General features: G+C 44.5%; 1 long non-coding RNA gene across 4 annotated transcripts in view; it reads right to left on the bottom strand.

Moving 5' to 3' along the window:
• Positions 1–21,786, bottom strand: part of LOC115344607 — a 55,952-nt gene that overhangs the window by 5,851 nt on the left and 28,315 nt on the right. For 2 of the 4 annotated variants that reach the window (XR_005933017.1, XR_003924567.2), the window contains exon 1: positions 1,698–2,716. This is a non-coding gene — a long non-coding RNA (uncharacterized LOC115344607). Of the gene's footprint in view, positions 1–1,697; positions 2,717–11,401; positions 12,319–12,412; positions 12,600–16,707; positions 16,934–21,786 lie in introns of those variants that run through there. The other 2 variants (XR_003924569.2, XR_005933018.1) reach the window with 2 other exon arrangements.

Raw genomic sequence — 21,786 nt, 5'->3', positions numbered from 1 at the left:
GAAGAAGTAGGAATGGTGTGTCATTTCCCAGCTGTGACACAGATGGGGAAAAGGACAGCATAGCTGGGGGACTGGTGTGGTCCAGTATGGCTCGGCAGCAGGAGTGCCTCTTTTGAGGCTGGAGCAGCTGGGCAATCCTGCTGCTTCTCTGTGCTGTGGCTCAGAAGCTCCACTCTGCAATGCCTGGTGGCCTGCAGATGCGGGTGCCCAATGCAGCAGCAACAGCTCCTAAGAGCTGGCCTAGGACAGCTGAGGGAAGACGGAGCTGCAGGAAGAGGCGTCCCATGTCGTGTCCTTCTGATCTGTGGGAGGAGCAGTAGGGTCCCAGCCAAGCACACTAATGACACATGTAGAGAAGCAGCTTGATTAAAGGTCTCAAAGTGGCTTCTATTACCAGCTCTGCCAAAGGTTAGCTTATGCAGCCTCTTAGTTCTCTCTGCAGCAAGAGGATAACAATGCTTACCCACCTTTAAAAGTAGGATTAAAATACTCGGGCACTTTGTGATGGACCAAGATATGCTACAAACTGTCAATAGGAAAGAAGACTTGTACTCTAGGTTTTGTAATTTCTAATGCAGTTCCCTTTGCAGTAGGCTAAAATTATTTTGTTGGGGGAGGAACAATTGCTAAACAAATGCTGCCATGCATTTGCATACGATCTTTTCCTGCAAATAGCCAGAATGTGAGAGGATTTTCTCAGGACAGTGAAGAGCTCTTCTTCCATCATAGGATTTTCTTTTGCCAGCCTTCTAGTTGAGAGGGCAAACTGAAAAGGTGGTAAAACTGCTCAACTTACTGTTACATGCTCCTATTGCTTATTTAAAGCATTGCCCAAACTACTTATTTTCCCCAGCATGAATCTTAGAATAGCTGAACCAAGTTTAGCAAATCTTCCCACCCAAAAGATGAACCTGAAACAGTCACAGAAGCAGGCCTGAAAAGTTTGGCTAAATTATAAGGAACCAAACAAAGAGGCTCTGGCATCTGGCAACTTTAATAATTGTAGACGCACTTCAGCTTGCTTGACCCACTACATCAGGCAATGTCATCCTCATTGCTTACCGCAAAAATCATGATGCATTCCTCAGTCTATGGCAGCATCACCTCAGTGAGACTAAAATAAAACCCACTGAAAGGTTTTATATAATGCCAAGGCTACAAGATCTCTAATGTCGTTTTCTTATTGGAGCAAGAGCCAAGTACAGCTTAAATTCATTAGCTAATGGCCTGTGACAATGAAGGACAAAGACAATTATTATGCACATCTCCCAGCTGATTGTTTCTGTGTGAAGAAAACACAACAGATTATTGTTCTCCTATATTAATGTACCATAAAGGATTACTATCATATCTATTTCAAAAAAAAACCCTATCCCTTTCAAAATGCAGACTAATGCTGGATAAATTTGATTTTTATAGATGAAAGCCTGGTGGAAAAATCAAGATTTTATTAGAGCCATGGACAATCACATTACATTTTATATAATATGAGGACTTCACTACTGAATCAGGAAATTGATCCCGGGACTTTTTTTTTCTCCTGAAGACTTACCAATTCCCTGAGCATCTCTCATGTATCTCAAACACTTATTCTTGGATATAATAGCCAGAGGCATTCTTAATAGCTGTTTTTATTTATAGAAAAGTCAGAAAATATATACAATATGGAGTCTTAAAGATGCATGAAAGCCTCCTACCTCTCTCAGTACCAGCTGTTGGTACATTTCTTGCACTTGGAACATGAAAGGAAAAGGAAGTCAGAGTAGCCATGCACCTGGAATGGTAAAAATCATTATTTCACTTTTGCTTCATTAACAAAATTTCACTTTCCATGGAGCTTTAGTTCAGGAAAATCACCATTCTGCAAGACCTTGAGACTGATAACAATTAAACCAGATTTATGGTTAAATAGCTTGAAGACTATGAGTCTGTTTCTGAAATGAAGAAAATTATATCCTAATATGGAAAGAGTGAATCATCTCACCACTTTCAGCAAAATGTATGGTAGATCACGCTCCTTGTAATTTTTTAATGCCAACAGGTAAAACACTAAGGAGATGATGTGTCACCTGAGTCTGCCAACAGCTGTAAATTCAGATTAAGCAGGACCCAGCCAGATCCACCACAGTTTCAGGGCCCCATCCTGTACTCGTGTACATGTGCGAGTGGGCTGGCAGCTCTGACACACTGCCAAGTCTCCAGGAGGCTGCTAACACCAGCTCCATGTCAGAAATGGACAGACTAACCCTATCGTCCAGATCGTGCAGTAAGATGCCTGACTGCCGGACGCCTACTGCCACTGTCACCCAAGAGAGGCCATGGCTTGCTCTTAATTTCAGTGATAATTTGAGGTTTTCTGAACCTGTGGCTGCTTCATCACCACTTGCTCTTTTCCAGAAAGGTGCTGGTAACTATGCCAATAGAGACTTGTCCCAGCATTCAAGCACATGACCCACGACTTTTGTAACACCAAGCAAGCTTGCAAAGGAGCACAAAAGGCCTGGTTTTACGCACAATAATTTATGAAATCACATATTCTGGTAAGCATCCACCCATTGTTCTCAGAGACCACATGGGACTACTCAGAAGCCCACTTGGAGCAGCAACCCGTTCTTCTTCCCCTCTGTACTCACTCCCAGTTTGTCACTCATAGACACTCGAGGCCTCCCAGTTACTCTGGATTTAATGGGTCATTCACACAGGTATTGACAAAAACCCAAACTTATCCTCTAGTAACAAGCACTGGCCAGAAAACCTCCTTCAGCGAGGTCTTTGTAATCCATCCTGAAACAGAAAAAGCTTAGGGTGAATTCTGGTGTCCCAGCACGGCCCACGTGTGCAATTACAGCTTGTCCCAAGGGCTTTGATGTGTGCACTGTAAGGTTTTACCATGTTGTACCCCCCTATTCCACAAACCAGCCTTTGTGCATTTTCTCTTTGCAGCTGACACTTGCCATATAAGCCACTGAGGCTGTAATAAAATGCACAACATGGACTATATATATGGAATGTTAGAGATTATGAAATTCAGTGTCATTTTTTAGAGTCATAAAAACATTATCTAATTCCCAGTAGCTCCCCCGAGAGACTCAGGAATACGTTTATACACTAAAATGTCAAAATCATAAAACGCCTGATTTTGCACTATTTACTTTGCGTTGTGGTGAGGTAGTTATTACATGACATTTCATAAATACAGTGACTAAGAAATAATTAGTATGCTGAATAACATGCTTCCCACTACAATACAGCACTATACATTTTAAACCCCTGATTTTCATGAAGCACTTGCACAGTCTAGCTCAAATACTACAAATAAAAGTGAACTCTGGGGAAAAAAATGCTGCTGTTGGGTTTTGTTCTGTTTTCTTTTCCTTTAAAGGGAGATATATTGATAGTAACAACCCCAGGGCCGCAGTGACAAGCAGCAGTAGCTGTGCATTTCCCAAACAGCAGGGACAAAAGAGGCAGCATGTCTTGCTGTTACGACATGAGGGAGAGGTTCCAAGAGAGTATCACGTTAGTGAGATTAAAATTAACACAAATGCTGAACAAAATCCTTCTTTGAAGGAAGGAGATGATTTAAAATTGCTTGTAATTAAGGGAGAAACAGCACTGCACACAGCTCTGCTCTAGCCAAAGAGTCTTCCAGATTTTCACTGCTCAGCTTGTAATACTCCTACTTACTTTTTTTTCTAAACACCCAGTAGATTTTATTGCCTTTTTTGGATATTAATATGCAACCAATTATAAATTGTGAGTTGCAGCACTGGATAATTTCCCTTCAAGAATGCTAAGCAGGTTCTGTGCTGTATCAGCCCATGTGACAGCACAGCAACTACCATCTTCTCTGACATTTTCTAGCAGCAGTTCGTAAACGGTTGCTCAGCAGGAAAGCTGGAGCAAACCCCATCTTAGGACCTCCTCATGATGCTGACTTTTAACTTGCTGGATGTTCTGTTTAAAAAAAAAAAAAAAAAAAAGAAAACTTAGGATTTAGCTCAAATTCTCAGGAGTGGAGATTCAGATGAAAAATAGGAAATAACAGTATCACCTGTTAATCGTATCAGAGGTACTTGTCTCAGTTTCTCACTCTGTCTGCTGTTGTGCTGGCACCACATTCAAAGCTTCTTCTTGAGGCTTGTCAGAGGAGAGAGGGCAAATTTTAAGTGCAAGGTTTAAAAAAAGGAAAAAAGAGAAGGCATCGTGAACTTTCATTTCATGTAGATACAATGTACATCACGCAGCAGCACTGTCTCTGTGTTGCACTAGCCATCAACATACCTGGAAGACCATTCTGTTGCTGGAGGTTTTGACTGCACAAAAATGCCCTCTTCCCTTTCATTTTTCCTGGGATAAAGTATTTGCAAAAGAACTACCCTCACACTGAGTAAAGGCATAATTATTGATAATTATTGACATTCATCTGTGTAAGCATTAATGACACTAGCTGGGCCAAAATGAACCTTGACATAGGTGGCTGTGTCTCCACCATGCCCAAGCAACAAGTGCTATTCCTGAATTTGGACCTGGGTATTGAACCAGTAAAAACACTACCCAGAGAAGCAACTATGGATGAGGATGCATGTTAAGTATCAATGTTTATGCATGCTTTACACCTCTTTTCTGTTAAAAAGCCCCTTTACTGTGTGGGAAAATACTTTTTTACACTGAAATGGAAAAAAATGCTGAGACAAGGCTGTACTTTTTTTTTACCTTAATCACAGGACTCAGCTGTGGTGGGTGTCATAACTTGGTTTTGGCTGAGGTAATCTAATGCATAAGAACCCTACACAGTAATACGAGCTCAGACATAAAACACAGAGCTGAGGCCATAGCTGTGATATCTAATTGCCTTTGCCTAGAAACTGCAGTCAGCACTTGTAATCCTTAATAGGGAGTTTCAAAACAGACTCCAATATTTGCAAAGTGTATAGCCTAATTTGTGTGCTGCCTTGTCAAGAGAGTTTAGGACACTCCAGTAATCTTGCTGCTGCACTGCTTTGTGCTTTTCAGCAAGTTGTTGGCATGTGCTTTCCACACAGGCCTGTTCAGCTCGAGAGATCCTTTTCCTCTCAACACCTACACATCACCTTTCAATTAACAACTATTAAAAAGAACTTCCAAAAGTGTCTGCAGTTTGTCATGCTCTACATTTGGTGATAAATTCACAGTAAGGGAAAAAAAAGTCCACTCAAAGATCAAATACCCAAATTAATTCCTGGTCCTTGTTTTTAAATCTGTTTTATCCTTCACTCCTTCCATCGTTTGTCGGAGGTCCAAACTGGTGCAAATGAACTTCTGAACCTGTGACAACATGATCCATTTAAGAAACTTAATTCAGAAGCAATGGTTCTTCTTTTGGTTTTCTTTCTTTCTCAGGGCCCAGGAATGTTCATGGGAGCTTGCTAAGGAACCATTTTGATTTGCCTCTTTGTGTAAAAATAATCCATGTTTCCTTGACATGTTGAGAATACAACATGCCAGAAATAACTTGCATACTTTTGGAGGTCTTTCTGCTTGTGAAAGTCCAGCATGCTACTGACTTTATCAAGAGGTCTAAAACATGCTTGTGGAACTTGAAAAAGGCCTTTCCAATGACTGATGCACTTAATTTGTAAGACTAACTCATCAAATTAGCAAAATGCTAAGTCTTACAAGAAGCAATTGCTGTCTTATGCAAAACATTAAATGTGTTCATCTGGAAAAGGAAATTTCACATCTCCTAGCTAATAATGAAATAACAGACCATCACAAACTCCTTCCAGGCTCTTCTTATTTGGACATGCTCCACATCCTTTTCCAAGCCAGCATTTTCCTGGCCAACATAAGCCTCTGGGAGATCCTATCTCCACTCACATCTCTGCAGTTCCAGCCCCAGCCAGGCCTGAATAGTTAAGCAGAAGCCAGCTGAGGGTAACAGCATTACCTTCACGATAAGTGGCAATATGTATTGGAGAAGAGTATTCTGGAGTTGTGGTCTGAAGAACCGCCATGTCCATAGGGCTAAAAAGGTTTTATGCAGCTCTTTTTTGTTTGTAGCTTCTCTAGATCACAGTGTTGTAACTTTTAAGGTTACACATCAGGAGAAGTCTCTTAAGACTTATAACGTTTCCCTTGCAACCAGCTCTTTAAAGAGTTTACTTATTGCTGCAGGAAAAGGCTAGTAAAGTTAGGGATATCAGAACAATTTTTATAGGAAATATATCTTGCAGGCAGGCTTCTGTAATGTGGTTAATCTCAAAGTGAATACCAGAAAATCCAATATATTGGAGAAACACATCAAAGTCTTGGGATCACATGTGCTACATGGTCACTTGTACTTACACATTCTCCACAGCAAAGGAATGACAGCACTTGTTAAAAGCATTTGTTGACAAAGCAAGTGTAACCAATAGCACCCAACAGATAAAAAATTACCCCAGTTCCCACAGGGGATGCTGTCTGCTCCACACCATTTCTGAAAGCACACATACAGTATTGGCTCCCTCACCTGCAGCTGATTGAGAAGCATGTGTCACTGGGGTGATTAGGAAGGATTTTTTTTTTTTTTTTGGCCAACACACAAGGTCTGCAGTTGATTGATAACAGCAAGTAATTTGTGTTGCTGAAGGGAACTGTTTTCAGGCTGCTTCATTTAATACACACAGACAGGACAGAGTCCTGTCCAGATGGTACATATTCCTCAAGCGGTCCTACTTCTGGTCTGTAAAGGAGAAACACCCTGTTCAGTCCTCCTGGGCTATCAAAGAGGCAATAATAATGGACCACATCCTCAGCTGGCATCCACCAGGCTAGCTTCCTTGACCTGAATGTGTCTTCCTTCTTCTCCCAACTCCACCTATGAAATGATGACAAAAACCCTTAACCACTGCTTTCATAGACATCAACTTAATTTCCCATTCCCACAGCCAACTACCACCCAGTAATTGTAACCAAACACCTGCCTGGGGCTAAAGCAAGGCCTTATTCTAGCAGGGCTGAAAGTTCACCAAGGGACAGCAATCATTCTCCAAGAGGAGCCACTGCACTGAGGGACAAGCTTTCACACGTCACTGCTAGAAACCTTAGCCCTTAGACAGGCAGCAGGGTTGGGACTCAGAGCCTAGATGTGGAACTTGGCCTGGGGTTTTCTGTAGAGGACAGGGTCACAGAGCCCCATGGAAATCCTTTGCTTCTAAAAATCCCAGAGCTAGCTGAGAGCATGAGGGAATGATCTTGTCACACACGTGTCCTGTTCTCAAACTCTTCTTCTAGGTGGCTGCTGCTGGCATCTGTCAGGGATGAGATGCTGGCCTAGATGGACTTGGACAGAAACACCAGTCCCTGGATTTCCAGGTGTCTACAACAGGATACAGGGCAGCTTCTGGCTGTTCTGATTTGCAGCTCAAGCCCAACCTGTGCCTGAGAAGCTTTAGAGTCCATGAAACACCTCAGGGCCAGCTACACCCCATTGCATGGGAAAAGAGCAAGAGCCACCCACATCCTGAGTGTTTGAAGAGCTCCATGTAGAAGCTCCAGTGCTTCAGAGCTCCAGACTAGGTGCTGCTCCTGGTACCCAGACTCACTCTCTGGCTACATGCAACATCTCCTGAGCCATGTATAAGCTTACCAATTCCCCCCACACACAAAGATGTAAGGGCTGTGCTAATCCTCCCTCATTAATCTGCAGCAGCTTCTGTGGCGCTCTCATCTCCACTGTGTGGAAAGCTGAATATCAGAGCATCTGCACAGCAGCAAATTTTACAGCCAGCTCCTGCCTCCGTTATTCCCTGCTCGCTGCCATGAGTTGCACAGGCCCCAGATGCCCAGCCCCATGCCTGACCCCTCTCCATGCAGCAGAAGTCTGTACTGGTATTGCTGCCCAGACACTTCTATGGGCACAGAGGCAGAGATCGTATTTGCAGTTACACCCACTTATGTCTTTGTGCTGTGTGAAAAACTAGCACTCCCTGCTCATCTAGTTTTTGGCTAAAAAGATCTTGAATTTGATTACATCCTAAGACACATCTGGTTTTAGCAGTGCAGACTGGATACTTGAAAAACCACGAAGAAAAGGTGCTTGGGTTAAGAATGCTCTTGTGATTAAAAAAATATTGAAAGTCCTCAAGTGTTTGTTTAAAGAAAATAATTTTCATTTAAAATGCTGGCACAATTTCAACAATTTGATTTTAATTTTGAAGTGTTGAAAATGCCCTCAGATAATTTCTGTAGCATTCCGGAACCCAAAAGTGATCATAGAAAGCAAGTCACTTAAGAAATCAAGTTAACTGCAGAGCTGAAATTCATTTCCTGTTTCCTAAGAAAACAAAAAAAGGGCCCAATACTCTTAAGTCCTTTCTCAGAAAGATCTTCTCACAAGGAGTTTTCAACCAGGCAAGCATGGTTTGCCTTTCCCCTCCCCAAACAAAACAGAGTTTGCCCTTTGAGAAAGCTTCCAAGAACCTCACAAGCCACACTAATACAAATAATTTACTGGACTTTGGTACCAAGAACACTGCTTTAAGCATTGTTTGGTTGGACCTGAAAACAGTCTAAAATTATTTATTACAATTATAAAGATGCTCAATGATATATATTTTACAGTATTTGTGCTCTGAGTTTCATCAAAGCAGTGGTCTGACCATTTTATATCAGGATTTGATCTTGCCTTTAGGATTTAGGTGAGACTTATGCACCAGCACCAAGTTTCTGTCTTATCACCGCCTCTGACTTCCTGGCTTAACTGAATCCTCAAGAGATGTTAAAAATCAGAAAACTTTGCTGGTTTGGGGTCCAAGTTTGAGTTAGTTTTCACTAATACCAACTTATTGGCCCAAATTCTCTCAAATTCAGGTCTAGGTTTACTGAAGCTTCAGTTCCTTGAACTTGGCTTGAGTATGTACAGCTTATTCTTCAAAGAAACCCAAGTGAAATTGGGTCTTTAGCTCACCTCAGATGAGTTAACAACCCCCAGCTAGACAGGTCTCAGTAGGTTTCCTTCGCAGAGGTTTTGCTAGAAGCACCACTTGTAACATGATGTGCCTTCATCTAGCAAGATGAGATGTTGCAACTAGCTGCAATCACTGCTGTTGCCTCATACTGGTTTCAAGGGAGCAGATTCCGTAAAACATTTTGCTAGGAAAGCTGGTTTCCATTTAAAAAGGAGAAAAAAAGAAAAAGACAAACATGCCTCTGAGCAGGCTTTTGAATGCTCTGCTTTGTTAAGTAACACAGTTAACAGGCCTGAATATGACAACAAGCTTCACATCAATAGCCTGCCTCAAAGGGAGAACATGAGTAAAGAAAAGCAGCCCATGATACATCAGCTCAAACAATGATGTGAGTATACCCGGCAGAGCACAAGCTGCTGTCGAGTTGGTTTACGGAAAGGAAGAGAGCATTAAGGCGGCAAGTATTAAGAGTGTTCCCCTCTGTCAGGACATCCCTTCCCTCGTGATCGCTTAGCTTTATTTGACCTTTATGTTCACAGAGCATTGGGACACAATGTGTTTCACCACTTTGCTTTTTCTAAAGCCTATGGTGACATCAGAGGAAAGTGTATCCCAGCACCCTGCTAGCACTGCCACCGGGAACACAAATGGTCTGTCTACAAAGAGAGGCTTCATCCTAATGTCTTTGAACTCAGTGGCAACCACCAACTCCCAAAATACCCAAATCCTGTGCAATGCTGGTAGCAGCCACTTTGACATGGCACACGGGCACTGCCTGAACCAGCCAGCAGCTCTACTCTTGGTGCACATAGCTAAGCACAGTCATGAGAGTGGCCAGTGGGGATTTTGCACAAACTACATCTTGGAAACCCTCACAGATAATGTAGCAAGTCTGTCACGATTTCCACCATAGTCACAGAGGTGATGGAGAGAGACCTCCTCCTGCCAAGGACAAGGCCAAGACACCAGATATCCAATATATGTTCAATGAGTTACAAACTCCAGTATGAACAGGTAAGTTTTTTAAGAATTAAAACAAAACCAGCTATGAGTATGGACTCAGGTATTTCCTAGGTGCGCCTGAGGGTACAAGAGGTGGGTGCCATAGACACCCTATAGTATCAAATCAGTTTTTCCCTGCTGAGGTCCATCTGACTCATGGCCACAGGTCAACCTCTGCACTATCACTTCACATTTGAGGAGGAAAACATGGCACTAACTTTAGTATAAGTATCAATGAAAATAATTTAGCTTTCTGCTATTGTAAGCTGAACAACCTCCAAGAAAGCAAACTTTGACAGAACTTTTCTATGTCAAAGAGCTCTACAAACCTCACAGTAACAGCCAATTTTTTTTTTTCCCAAGTGACCAGCAATTGCATGCCTCAGCTGCTTGATGCTTACCCCGAGATATCAAAAAGTGGCCTTTATTTTGTGGAAGAAAGTTCATCTTTTTACAAATAAGGCCATTTTAGGTATTGATAAAAGGCACATAAAAATTGATATCCACAAAATACCTATTTAGAAAATGCAGTCAACAATTTTTATTTTTTAATCTCACTATCATTCTCCAGATATAGCTGTCTATCAATTTTCAGTTCCTCACAGTAGCTTTTGTTGGGTTTACCATAATCTTCACATTATTAACCTACACTCACTCTTCATCAGCATATCTACTTGGAGGCAGCTAAGAAATTAGAGGTAAGTTAGTTCATTGTTGAAACACTTGAAATAATAGATTCAGTGTGTTAATCCTGATGTATGTGGTCTGGGAAGGGGGTAGAGAAGGCTCTTTTTTTGTTTTTGGTAGTTTTTCTCCTCTGTGCCTAGCACATGTGGTAAGACAACAGCAATAAATCAGAACAAAGGAAATAAAGTACTAAGACTTTAGGGAACATGTGTTTTAGAAGAAAAACTTGGCTCACCACTAAAAGCAGTATTGCCTGATAATGGATGTTTAAAATTCAGATGTAGAAAGAGACAGACAAAATTATATAAATACAAGTGACTTACAGGTCTGTGCAGCTTTCAGACAGTACTGCAAGCCAGTCCATCTTCCCAGCTCTTCCTGGACCTGGCCAGACAGACGCCATGCTCCAAAACAGCAAGAGTAAAGCAGCAGCAGTGGCACATCTCATCTCTAAGCAATGCTGCAACATGTTAGGTTGCAGACAAAGGATTAAAGAATTAAAACCAACCCAGGCAACTGACATATTGTGTTCCAGGATCAGGGGTCTCCAGCTGCTGTTGACAGCCCTATTGCAAATCAATGTCAGCTAGAAACATGCTGCTGGAGTAATGTCTTCCCTGGGACCCGTACATCACTCACGCTGTAGTGGTATGGCAGCAGCTTCACACAGCAAGAAGGGATTCTGCTGAGACTCTGTTCCCAGTCTTGGGTGAGCAGAAACTGCTCAAAAGAAGTAATAACCACTTTGGAGCAGATTTTCCAAGATATTTAAGAGTCTAGACATGAAGAGAGGTGCCTGGTGAGGTTTTCCAAGGCCTCGAGGTGGGTCAGGCTCTTCAAACTCAATCCCCGAGATGGGAATTTTCCTCCCCTCTCCCTCCAATCTCCTGAGGAATTTCCAAAAGGCTACTAAGTACCTCTCTGCACCTTCAGGCACCTAAATACCTCTGCAGAGACTTTTAGATTTCACATCGCTTCCCCTCCTCTTGTGGGCTGCCCATGGGACTCCCAGCCAGGCTGGTGGCCGAGGATCAGCACTGGACTGACCAGTGCTAAGGGCAGGAAAGCAATCTCGGCTGCTGGCAGGACACAAGAAGTCCCAAGAGGATGAAAGGGCTCCTGTTTGTATGTCCTGTGCCTTTTAACTTTTTAGGGTAAATGGTCTCTATTTCAATTAATGCAATATCTTTGCTGCCAGTCTTCTGCCCATACACTTTAGGCCAAGTAGTCTAACATTAAATGTACCCTGCATACACTTTGCTTATTATATTGGTCTGCCTTTCTGAATTTTCCCCTTTTCTCATGCTTTATCAGTTCCAAGCTTAAATAAAAACAAAGCCCAGATGCCAAGAACTGAGTACTGACTAAGGTGGGAGCTGTGAAAAGGAATAGAGAGGGAAGACACTATAAGTGGAACCAGGGAAGTGTGGCTTGGGTATGATTAATGAGTTTACATCTCTAATGAGTCCTTACTATAAACAGCAAGTAGACAAGCAAAGCCAGCAGCAGAAAGTGCTCAGGAGCAAAGAAGGTAGAGCTGTGCCTCCCCACATCAGCAGCAGCCCAACTGGTTGATGCATGCTGGTAGGAACAAGAGATCCAGGATTAGCACTGTTCCTCCTAAGTGGGGTTTTGATTGGGCTGCAGAGCAGGATGCATGAAATGGGTAGGGAACAGCATGCATTCTTGCAGAAATCTGGGAGGAGACAGAGAAAAAATACAATTCTCTTTACTAGCAGCAAAACAGCAAAGTCCTGGCAAAAAGGTCTTAAGGTGCAGCAAGAAAGTACCTGTGCTTTTACCCTCCTTCCCTGGGATTTTTCTCCACCTGTAGAGATGCTTGGCACCCACAGTGTGGTTCACAGCCACCTGGCACGCAGAGTAGCCCCAGGGGAAGAGGTATCACAACATGTGCAGTCAGGTCACGGGCTCAGCCCACGGCAAGATAGGGTGCTCCTCAGGGCAAGCTGCCCCTCTCTGCAGGATGACAAGGGAAGAAAGTAATTTCAGTCACAGCACTTCTCCCCAACTGCCACCTTGGAAAGTCTACCAGGAAACACCAGGGCCACGCAGGGCTGGCTACTTAAAAAGCTGAGGAGAGCCAGCACTGCCAGATCATAAAGTTAAAACAGGACACACACCGAAAGGGAGCCTGCAGACACCAACACTCTGAAATCATACTAGCCTCCTATGGCCATAGCTGCTTCTGGCCATGGGGTCAGGCAGCCTCCTGCGGCCCTGGGGATCTCCAGTGCCAAAGGGGAACCTAAGGCTCGCTCCCTTGGAGCTAGTCAGGTGGGCAATCAGGCAGCAGCACCAAGCACGAACTGCCAGGAAGTCCAGCCAGCAGGGCAAGGAGGTTCACCACCACCAGCAATCCTCAAAAGAGGCTGGTATTTTACCAAGCATGGCCATTTATCACCCAGTTTTGGATGAGCGCATCAAGGAAATCTATTCATGTCCTGCAGCAATCCACTCCAGGAGCAGACCCCTATCTTGTGGGAAATGCCTGTGAAAGGCACAGTCATCAGGCACATATCCTGCAAGCTGCAGGCTCGTCTAGGTCGTACAAGCACAAGTAACAGAAGCAAACTCAAAGGGAGCTTCCCTACACAGATGAGCTCTCCAGGCTTCAGTAAATGAAATCAAAGAGAAATTGCATCAGGGTAGAAAGAGGAGGAAGGACCTTCAGCAGGTTAAGGGACTAATGATGAGGGAAAATGCAGAGCAATTTGGAGCAGCTGTCCTGCAGTATTCAGTAGGATCCCAGCATTGCCCATTGCTAAGGATAAATGTGCCAATGAGGTCTCTTAAATCCCACTGCTAGTTTAAAAACAGAAAAACCCAAGCAAACAAAAAAATCTCAATTAATTTGGGGTTCTTTATTCATTATTTTCTGGTTCCTCAGCCTGTGGAGTACATTCAGCTCTCGTTTTCAATCTTTTCTCCATCATTACAAAAGAAAAGAGTATGCTTTTCAATATTACATTGTAATGAAAACTGAAATTTCCTCCTTATTCTCCGTTTCAGGATTCATGCCTCTGAGGAAATCTCAGACTACTGTCGATTTGTGAGAAAATGGAGAATAGGCAAAACTGGAATTCCAGAGGTGGATAATCATGGGTAAACTCAATGCAGACTTTTTTTTTTTTTTAAATAAACTAGCCAAGACTGAATTATTGTTAAAACAAGATATCAATTTTAAACAGTGAAAAAAAAGCCATATAAACCAATCTATTCAGAGTCTTTGAAGAAAAAGGCTGGGTTACTCAAAGACAGCATGCTCTATGAATAGCTCCAGCCCACTCCACTTTGATTTTCTCTGTTTAAATGCAGAAAAAGTTGCCACTGCTTGTAGCAACCAGCACTGAGTTAGACACCAGGGTGGCCCTCCAATACAGCAAATGCCCATGCTTGCTGCTAAAAGGAAAACGTGCTCCAGGAAACATTTACAGGAGATCGCTTCATGACAGAAATGTGTGTGGTTGTACCCAGACTCGATCACCGGGAAGACTGCAGCAGGATTACCCCCAGCTGCTGCGCTTGCTCTAGATTGCTACCTAGCAACGAAACACTCTCTGAAGTTTGCATCAAGAAACATCCACATGAGAAAGCTGTATAAGCTATGCTTTGTGTAACACATGCATTTCTCATAGGGCAATGACACGTATATCCAGAAAAACAGTCAAAGCTATAGCTCTGGCTGCTGCCAAGCGCCAGAGCCCTGTTGCGAGAGTAGCTAGGGACCACTTCACCCTTAACGTGCTAACAGGGGGATATCCACCCCACCCAACACGTACCCAAAATAGGTAAGCATCACAACAAATTCTCTTCCTTCTGCCATACTCTGGTCACAGTGCCCAGTCTCCTGCACCACAGCTGACAAACTGGGTCAGGGTAATCTCCAGCAATCCAGCTAAGCTAACTTTCTGCCTGCTCTGCATTTTTTGCAGCAGTGCAGAGCAGATGCAATGGAGGTCAGGATCTGGCCCCCCACATGCATAGTTTTAAAGATTATCATTCAGCAGAAGCTATTGTGAGGAAGAAAAAATGCTAAGCCCGGAGCCTGAGTTATTCCTCTGACCCTGAATGCTTTAAAACATAATATTTTATTTGGCTGGTTATAGAAAACATGTGGAAAAGCCTTCATTTTTTGGAATATTTGTCCTGCAACACAAAATAAAAGAAAAATAACTGAACTTTTATTCTGCCTCTCTCTGCTATGCACATCCCTGCACCCACACAAGCTGCTCTCACCTGAATTTTAAGTTCTGAATATATTTGATAACTCTATTTACTCTGTAGAAATACCAACAAGGTCCCAGTCAAAGATTAACACCACGATCTACAGGGTGGAGGCAAACAGGCAAGTGCCCCCACAAAAAGTTTATACTCCAAGAAAAATGGGAAGGTTCAAGATAATCAGTTATTAAAAAGGACATGAAAAGTAGCAAGTTCAGGACAGAATTGAACAGCAAAAACCATTCACCTGAGTCCTACTGTATTTAGCAGCAGCAAGCAAATTTTTTCAGTGCTCAACAGTCTTAGAGCCCTTACCTGAGTACAAGGCCGAGGGACTAGCTTAGAGCACCACTTTGGGGGGAAAAAGCTTTGTTTTCAAACTTTCAGTTCCAATTCTGACCTAACATCAGGCCCCAAATACGGCCTTTCCCCTGTTCAAAAAAAGAAAAAAAAAGACAGAATTACACATTTACCTCCTATAAAGCTAGCACATGCTAATGAGCTCAAGCAGCATTTGCAGTGAAGTCAAAAGGTGAAAAACGTATCACACAGGAGGAGCACAGCAAGAGAGTTGCTTGCAAAACTGTTTACTGTTTTCCCCACCCTGTCAGCTGTTATTGCTGTATCCAACCCTCTCCTAAACCTTTCTGAAGGACATAGTACAAAATGAAGGGTTCTCTTCCAAGCATAGCTAGAAGCTTTAAGCCCCTAGCCAGCAGGGTGAGTGCAAGTCCACTACAGCAACACGAGGGGAGGCTCAGACTCCGACCCTTCCCCGCAGGAAGACTGATGCTGTGCCAGTGCAGACAAAGGGTGCACACACATTTTCACCCTACTGGCTCAGCTCCAGGGACAGTTATTTCCAGCTGAGGGACCGCATCAAGCAGCAGTAGGAGGTAACCTTTCCAGCCTTTCCATCTGCTCCTGTAGACAAAAAGGCAGTAAAGGTATTTCTAAACATCTCAAAACAGGCAGAGGGTTATGATGGCTGGGACAGTGATAGCTATTGCCCTAATTCCTTTGTCAGGGGTAAATCCCTTAGCTATTCCCTAAGGCCTCTCCTCAACTAAGCCACCACAAGACCTATAACTCACCTTCTCCTTTTCCCCTATTAACTGAGCAACTAGCCCAAGCTCCCTTGGCCTATAAGTAAGGGACAAGCCCACTGTTTAAGACACCTGTGCTCTGTAGTCAGTGAAGCAGCTGCCATTCTTAGTGGTTTTGCTAATCAGGCAATCAGTAATGCCCCCAGGGCTTGGTGCCTGTGACCCAGCTGCAGGCCTGCTGCTGTTCAGCAGCTGGCACTTGGCGCAGTGGCTGTGCATGACTCAGGCTAGCAGGAGCCTTTGGAGATGCCTTCCCCTGATTTATATCTGCAAGTGATTCTTTGTGTTTGGACCATATTGTTGGTGTGCCAGCTACACTGTGAAAATCTGGAGTTAATAAACTCCACTTTCAGATCATGGCAGCTCTTTCCAGGGCGCAGCTTTGTAGCACTGGCAATGCTTGCTCCTGCCCCATCACCTAACATGGCTGCTGATGCATTTCACATTGGAAAAAAACTGTGATCACATACATGAACAACCCTGGGGAAAGCCCAGGTTCACAGCATCTAGTAGCCTGCCTCCCTCTTGCTCCACCTCCTTCTCCCTTTTGGTGTGGAGTCAGAGCTCATGGTCCTGCAGCCCTACTCCTAACCATGAGAAAAGCCTCCTGGTACCTGCAAGTTGGGCTCCCCCTGAGAAAAGAGGGAATTTCAAAAAAGAAAAAAAAAAAAAGACAAAAGATGGATGTGACCAGATGTCAAAAACCCTTGAATCCAGGGGAATCTGAAAAATGTTACCTTAGCTCTAGTAACAGAAATGTTACTGTCCTGGGCAGCATCTTCCTGCAGCAAAGCAGGTCCCTCTGGGAGAGCTGTTCAGCCATGCTGGCTCTGGCCCCCATGAGGAAACATGTCTTGGGGCATCTTGTTTTGCATAGGCCTAAATCTGTTTCAGATCTGGCCTTTAACCTCCATGCCTCACATCTGCAGCTGCAAGACGGAGCAATTCTTTTCCTCACCTCTCCTGCAAGAGAGCAAAAGAGCTACATTGAGTGTAGCTTCTTCCCCCTACCTTGCACTTACCTGTCTCCTTTCTGATGCACTGCCATGCATTTGTGGCCCCACTGGTAACACCACACTCTTTCTTGCAGGGCTTGCTCCTATGGCCTTTGGAGTGGCTGGGACTTTCCTTGCAACATCACTGGGCTCATGGCAGCCCAGTCCCGCTTTGCTCTAGAGCAAGTTGCATTGGAAACTGCTCAAGGAAGGGCTATTATTTTGCAAAGCAGTGAGTTCATTTATGGAGCTGCATAAATAACAAGACCATCTCTTCCACCTGGGCTACATTCTGCTAAACAGCTGCTGCATCTCTCTCCAGAACTGGTGACAATTTATAGTGGGTAAAGTGACTCAGGCATTACACTACAGCCTTTCTTCCATGCCAGATTTGTGGCTTGTTTGTGGATTATCAGCCAAAAAGGATGGAAGCAACTTCTCAGCATCCCCATAGGACAGGTATGCTTCAGAGCTGGCTACATTTCAGCAGAATGATTCATTTACTCTAAGGCATATTTTTGGCTTGTATAAGCTGGATCAACATCAATGGAGCTACATCAGTTTACATCAGCCCAAGAACGTGGCTCCATATTTTCATGGCATGGAGGTCAGTCCTGAAAGGTTTTGAGCAGCCTCTTGATGGTGCAGGCTGGATGCCCATGTGGGCATTGAGCCCTGCCTGGGAGGCTGGTTTGCTTTGCATTACTCTGGAGAAGAAATGGGGCAGTACTAGTCCCAGTGAATGACAACATGAGTACTAGAGGAAATGGCCAGCAAACAAAATAAAACATTCTAGGACTGAAACTGGGAGCTGGAGCTGGGGCTGGAGGAGAGCTGCAACAGGCCCAAGAGAGCTTCTGATATGGGCAGTCAGGAGAGTGGGATCGGACCGTTATATTCATCACCAGCGTGGGATAGAGGTTGCAAACAGCTTTTCATACCAAGACCTGAAAGGATTAAAGCACTTCTATTCAGACACCCAGAAGAAAATCAGCAAACACAGGATTGCCATGTGCGACTATAACTAATACTTCGATGCCGGTTCTGCGCACAGTGCTGAGCAATGGGTCCTGTGCAGTGCTGGATGCTCGAGGTGAAGGGATGTGTGCAGCCCCTACCCTGTTTGTGCCATACTAATTAAGGTTAACGAGGGCTTACAGCCATCCTCTTTCCCCAGCCCTTTGTGGAGATTTACTCCTGGGCAAACGCCTCTTCCAAAAACTAACTGACAAACATCTCAGACCCAAGGTACAGGCATTAAGAAGCTTGGAAACCGATACAAGAATTGGGCAGAGCCACAGAGCGATGCTATATGTTAAATATTGTGGTTGTCTACAGGAACATTCACCCAGAGATAGCAGCACTCTTTGCAAAACAGGGTTGAGCATAAGTAGCCCCATCTTACACAAGGAGAATGGGAGCCACAGAGATTAAAGGCTGCCACCATTAAAATAAAAACAAAACCTGCAAATACCATAGGCAGCTTAAGCAAGATTTTGGCAGAATTTGGGCATCTTGGTTGAAAAGTGCAATCTGGGAGCTCCATACTCTGGTTCAGCTGCTGCTGAGCCCTGGAGGTGCCTGAACTTGCCTGCTGCCTCCTGGTTCAGCTCTCAGCCTCCATAGGCAGCTGTTAACCCGCTCCCAAGCGTGTCCAGAGCTGCTCCAGTCCAAACATCTCCACTCCAGCTCACACCTGAGTGCTGCCAGGTCTGGCATTGCTGCCCGGGGCTGGGGCTGGGGCTGGCAGCGCTGCCCCCATCCCCAGCAGGAACCACCCCGGGAGGTGCAGCAGGAGCACACTGTGACACAGCCTGCAGGTGAAACATGGTGATAAGCACTACCACCCCCCAAGAAATGCCTTTTGCTGCAGCAGCACAAGAGGATGAGCTCTCCGTGGGAGCACCCAACCCTATGTGCTGCCCCGTGCAGCTCCCATCCTGTCTGCTACCTGCCCTGTGGGGCACAAGGAGCTCCCCAACAGCCCCCCCACTCCCCAGCCACCTCACAGGGAGCAAGACACAGCAAGCCCCAGGGCAGTGCAAGAGGGAGAGGAAGCATGAGACTGAACCAGTTGGGAAAGGCACCCAGTGGGGCATCGCCTGCCCCCAGGCAGTTCCCACGAAGCAAGCGGGGCCTTGCCCTTCGCCCCAGGCCTGTGGCTTGGCTGGTGCGCCACAGCAGCCTTGGCGCCTGGCAGGGAATGACAGGCGTTCAGCGGCTACAAGGCCTTTCTTGGATCAAGGCCGAAGCATTCTCCAGCAGACCACACAGCACTGCAGATCCTTCAGTTACCTTAAAGCCACCATCCACAGCTGTGAATATATACAGCAAGAACCATGTTTCCCTCCTTCACAGATGCTTCGCAGTGTTGCAGTGTCTTGGACAATGGTAGCAGCCATTGTCCAGCCACCTCCATACCCCACGAGGATGTCAGGGCAACATAGGCTGGGGTTGACTCTGTCTTTTGCCATTTTTTCAGCATAACCAAAGCTTGAAGCAGAGCTTTGTTTCAGAAATTGTACGCCCATTTTCCCTCCTCTCCTCCTGTTCTGGGAACAGGGTAGTTTCAGACAAGTAACAAACATAATAAGTGCCTGTGGTAAATAAGTCCTGAACCCTAGCTCCCCCCACGCTGTAATCCTCTGCAGTGTTCTCAAACACAATCAACAGCCTGGCCTACAGCTTATTTACCCACTTCCAAAATTCTTAGTCTGACAAATAACGATGCATTAATCACTGTCAGACCGTGATCTTTTGTTTCTGCTCCTCTGCAGGCATCTGTCAGAATCACAAAAGATTAATTATCACTCCAGCCTGGATGCAGAAATGCATCCTGTAGACGCACTCTTCATCACATGCTTTGTGGCCCCTTCAGCAAACATTGCCATCTGTAGAAAAATTTACCTGTTCTTCCACTCTTTCATTCATCCCTCATATTTCTAGCTCTGGGACTGGATATCTGCTCCCTCTTGCCCAAGCATCAGTCCTTTTTCAGCCTTACAAGCAGCACTAAAAGAGACAACCACCAAAATCCCACTGTCCATGTCGCCAACAAAGATGTTAAACAGCACCAGTCCCAGTACCGACCCCTGAGGAACACCGCTTGTTACTGCTCTCCACTTGGACATCAAGCTGTTGACCACAATCCTTTAAGTGTGACCATCCAGCCAATTCCTTATCCACCGAGTGGTCCATCCATCAAATCCATGTCTCTCCAAATTAGACACAAGGACGTTGTGCGTGACAGTGTCAAATGCTTTGCATTTGCAATTGGGAGGATGAATGAGTTCACTAGGACAGAGGGAAAAACCAGGAGAGAGCATCTTTCTGGGTGAATGGGGACATTTCAGTAGATGCTTGGATCACACAAGTCTTCTCTCCATTTAACATGTCCCAGGTGCCAGAGTTACTTCAGTTCTTGTTCCCCTCTCTATAGTAAAGGCCTGAGAAGCAGGAATATACAAAAACAAGCAGTAAACAAAATCAAGTATTTGATTTTGAACAGCAGTTTCATTCTAATAGCCTTTGAGCACGTGGGCTCATTTACAGAAGGAAAATGCTTGGCACAGCCAACACAATGTAATCATAGTGCCACTGATGTAACATATGTTGAAAATGTAACCCAATATAAAAGTATCTTTTTCCTGTTGGGACATTTAGGTTATACATCCTTCCCAGAAACAAATCTAAAGCAAGAAGAGTTCTTGCTCCCAAAACTGGGATTCTTTGAGTGTAACACTGCCAAAGATTTAAATGTTCAATTTATACTAAGAAATTGTGTCCCGTAAAAACTCCAGAAGTTCCTATAATTCCAGCATCGTGACAGATCCCCACGTCTGCTGGCCTTCGAACCTTGCTCCAGCCAGAGATTCCCAGCCTACCATACTACTCATAAACCTCCAAGAAGGTGGCTGAGTCTTCTTAGAGCTTCACTTCTCATCTATTTATGAATTTTAATTGATTTGACTGATTCCAGCTGCCAGCTGCCACTGCAGAAAGGACAGAGCTAGACCAACCCACCCTTCTACCTCCTCATTGGCAAGTCTATCTGTGGCCCTGTGCAGTGCCGGAAATAAACTGCTTTTCTTGGAGAGACCCACCAGCAAGTGTTGGGCTCTCTATGGAGGGCACAGCGGTCTCAAAGACAGTCATTTTAACTTGGATTTCGAAGTCCTCACCAAGGGGTTTTAGAGGGCTGGAAATGCTTCTGGGAATGGTGCTGAGGGGGCAAGAGGAGGGAGGTAAAAAATAAGATTTGTCTCCCCTTCTCATGCTTGGAAAGCAGTCCTTCAGGGTCTGCCTACTCCCTTCCATCACATTTCTTCTTCTAGCTGGAAGATCACAGCCTCACAAATGCAGTGCTGAGTATATTTTAAATGACTCATTAATGTTTGCATACATATGCCAGATGCTTTCTTTTTAAATAAACAAACAAACAGAAACCTCAAACACCCTCTGAAAGATGGAATATTTTTCCTACAGTGAAGGCCGGAGGGGTTGCTTGTGCAGGACAGTGGAAGAAGGTTCCCCCCACTCCCCAAAATCCTACTTTATAAACATTTCTCCTCCCTTCCTTGTCCCTTCCCCTGCCACACAGGTCATCCAGACTTTGGGGAGGGGTGGAGGTACTGAGAAATGTCACAGCTGATTATTTCCTCCTGCAGTACCTGAGGAAGGGATTTTGGAGGACAACAGCTGAACATAGCTGATGGGACCCTGCATTAATACAGCATTTGATGGGCATTCATCAGAGCATCTGCCCATGCAGGAATGCCCAGCTGAAAGAGGCAGTACTTGAGGTCACCACAGAGGGTTTTT

The sequence above is a fragment of the Aquila chrysaetos genome, chromosome 8 (genome assembly GCF_900496995.4).
Source record: "Aquila chrysaetos chrysaetos chromosome 8, bAquChr1.4, whole genome shotgun sequence".
Lineage (NCBI taxonomy): Eukaryota > Metazoa > Chordata > Aves > Accipitriformes > Accipitridae > Aquila > Aquila chrysaetos.
The sequence above is the reverse complement of the archived record's forward strand: the minus strand, read 5'-3'. Positions and strand labels throughout refer to the sequence as shown.